The sequence below is a fragment of the Empidonax traillii genome, unplaced genomic scaffold (assembly GCF_003031625.1).
Source record: "Empidonax traillii isolate 1590-97213 ecotype Southwest subspecies unplaced genomic scaffold, ASM303162v1 scaffold5109:size41427, whole genome shotgun sequence".
Taxonomy (NCBI): domain Eukaryota; kingdom Metazoa; phylum Chordata; class Aves; order Passeriformes; family Tyrannidae; genus Empidonax; species Empidonax traillii.
The window spans coordinates 10,799-14,328 of NW_020960302.1; positions in this window are offsets into that span (position 1 = coordinate 10,799).

Sequence of the window (3,530 nt, forward strand, 5' to 3'; positions counted from 1 at the left end):
ATTTGGGGGTTTTAGGGGGGAAAATGGGGGTTTTAGGGGTGAAAATTTAAATTTTCGGAGCGAAAAAATCACATTTTTGGACCCAAAATTTGAGGATTTTTGGGCCCAAATTTGAGGGTTTTTGGGTCTGAAATTTGAGGGTTTTTAGACCCGAATTTGGGGGGTTTTAGGACCAAAAATTTGGGAGTTTGGAGGAGAAAATTGGGATTTTAAGACCCAAAAAATCGGATTTTTGGATGTAAAAATCACATTTTTGGACCCAAATTTGAGGGTTTTTGGGTCTGAAATTTGAGGGTTTTTAGACCCGAATTTGGGGGGTTTTAGGACCAAAAATTTGGGAGTTTGAGGGGCAAAAATTGGAATTTTGGGAGCGAAAAAATCAGATTTTTGGATGTAAAAATCCCGATTTTTGGACTCAAAATTTGAGGGTTTTTGGGCCCAAATTTGAGGGTTTTTGGGTCTGAAATTTGAGGGTTTTTAGACCCGAATTTGGGGGGTTTTAGGACCAAAAATTCGGGAGTTTGAGGGTGGAAAATTGGGAATTTAAGACCTAAAAAATCAGATTTTTGGAAATGAAAATCGTGATTTTTGGACCCAAAATTTGAGGGTTTTTGGGCCCAAATTTGAGGATTTTTGGACCCAAAATTTGAGGGTTTTTAGACCCGAATTTGGGGGGTTTTAGGACCAAAAATTTGGGAGTTTTAGGGGCGAAAATTGGGATTTTAAGACCCAAAAAATCGGATTTTTGGATGTGAAAATCCTGATTTTGGACCCAAAATTTGAGGCTTTTTGGGCCCAAAATTTGAGGGTTTTTGGGCCCAAATTTGAGGGTTTTTAGACCCGAATTTGGGGGGTTTTAGGACCAAAAATTTGGGAGTTTGGAGGAGAAAATTGAGATTTTTAGACCCAAAAAATCGGGTTTTTGGATGTGAAAATCACATTTTTGGGCCCAAATTTGAGGATTTTTGGGCCCAAATTTGAGGGTTTTTGGGGTCTGAAATTTGAGGGTTTTTAGACCCGAATTTGGGGGGTTTTAGGACCAAAAATTTGGGAGTTTGAGGGGCAAAAATTGGAATTTTGGGAGCAAAAAAATCGGATTTTTGGATGTAAAAATCACATTTTTGGACCCAAATTTGAGGGTTTTTGGGCCCAAAATTTGAGGGTTTTTGGGTCTGAAATTTGAGGGTTTTTAGACCCGATTTTGGGGGGTTTTAGGATCAAAAATTTGGGGGTTTTAAGGGCGAAAATTGGAATTTTGGGAGCAAAAAAATCGGATTTTTGGATGTAAAAATCGTATTTTTGGACCCAAAATTTGAGGCTTTTTGGGCCCAAAATTTGAGGGGTTTTGGGTCTGAAATTTGAGGGTTTTTAGACCCGAATTTGGGGGGTTTTAGGACCAAAAATTTGGGAGTTTTAGGGGCAAAAATTCGCTTTTTATGACCCCAAAAAATGGGATTTTTGGGTGTGAAAATCCCGATTTTGGACCAAAATTTGAGGGTTTTTGGACCCAAAATTTGAGGGTTTTTGGGTCTGAAAATTGAGGGTTTTTAGACCCGAATTTGGGGGGTTTTAGGACCAAAAATTTGGGAGTTTTAGGGGTGAAAATTGGAATTTTGGGAGCCAAAAAATCGGATTTTTGGATGTGAAAATCACATTTTTGGACCCAAAATTTGAGGGTTTTTGGACCCAAAATTTGGGGGTTTTTGGACCTGAAATTTGAGGGTTTTTGGGCCTGAAATTTGAGGGGTTTTAGACCCGATTTTGGGGGGTTTTAGGACCAAAAATTTGGGAGTTTGGAGGAGAAAATTGGGATTTTAAGACCCAAAAAATCGGATTTTTGGATGTAAAAATCACATTTTTGGACCCAAAATTTGAGGGTTTTTGGGCCCAAAATTTGAGGGTTTTTGGACCCAAATTTGAGGCTTTTTGGACCCAAAATTTGAAGGGTTTAGGACCCAAAAATTCAGCTTTCAGCACCCAAAAATTTGGGGGGTTTGGGCCAAAAATTCCCATTTTTGGACCAAAACAAAAATTTCACATTTTTGGCCCCAGAATTCGGGTTTTTAAGACCCAAAATTCGGGTTTTTTTGCCCCCAAATCCACAATTTCTTTCCCAAATCCCCAAGTTTTGACCCAAAATTGGGAATTTTTACCCCAAAATTCACCTTTTTTTACCCCAAAATTTTGCCCCAAAATTCGGGATTTTTACCCCAAAACTTGGTTTTTTCACCCCAAAATTCACGTTTTTTACCCAAAATCCGCATTTCTCGACCCTTTGGCGCCCCCTGGTGGTGGACCCCCCCCCTTTTTGCCCAAAATTGGCTTTTTTGGACCCAAAATGAAAAATTGAGAATTTGGGGCAAATTTGGGGCAAAAAGGGGGAAATTTGGGGTAAAATGGGAGAAATTTGGGTAAATTTGGGTGAATTTTGTCAATTTTGGGGGAAATTTGGGCAATTTGGGGGAATTTCGGGTCCGAAATGGAGGAATTTGGGGGGAAAATGGGAAAATTTGGGTGAAATTTGGGGCCAAATTGGGCAATTTTGGGGCCAAAATGGAATTGGGTCGAATTTGGGGAAAAAAGGGAAATTTTGGGTAATTTGGGGGGAATTTTGGGCAAAAATGGAGGAATTTGGGGTCAAATTTTGGGGGGAAAATCGGAAAATTTGGGTAAATTAATCTCATTTTTGGGAGAAAAATGGAGGGAAATTTGGGGGAATTTGGGGTGAAAAAGGGAAATTTTGGGGGATTTTGGGTGAAAAAGGGAAATTTCTGGGAATTTTGGGGAATTTTGGGTCGAAACGGGAGAAATTGGACAATTTGGGGAAATTTTGGGGTGGAAAAGTGAGAATTTGACCGTTTTGGTCCCGATTTTGTAAAAGGGAATTTTTGGGGTTAAAATGAGGGATTTTGGGTCATTTTTTTGGGGGGGGAATCGGAGAGGACGACGCAAATCCCCAAATTCCCGGATTTTACCCCAAAATTCCCGCCCCTCCCCCCTCCCCCCCCTCCCCAGGAGGCCCAAGAGCCGCTTTTTCCGGAAAATTCCTTTTATTGGTGGTTTTTAACCCAATTTTTTTGGGGAAAAAAGGGAATTTTGGGGGGAAAGGAAAGGGAATTTTTGGGGTGAAAAAAGGGGATTTTGGGGGTGAAAAAAAATGTCATTTTTGGATGAGAAAAGGGGGGAAAAATGATCATTTTTAGGGTAAAAAATGACAGTTTTAGAGGAGGAAATGAGGTGGTTTTTGGGGGAAAAACGGGTCGTTTCGGGGGTGAAAAAATTGGTTATTTTGGGGGGAAAAATGGTCGTTTTGGGAGTGAAAAATTGTCATTTTGGGAGTGAAAAATGGGGGTTTTTTGGGGAAAAAAATGGTCATTTTGGGAGTGAAAAATGGGGGTTTTTTTGGGGGAAAAATGGTCATTTTTTGGGGTGAAAAATGGTCATTTTGGGGGCGAAAAATGGTCATTTTTTGGGGGGAAAAATGGTCATTTTAGGGATAAAAAAAGGTCATTTTTGGGAGTGAAAATTGA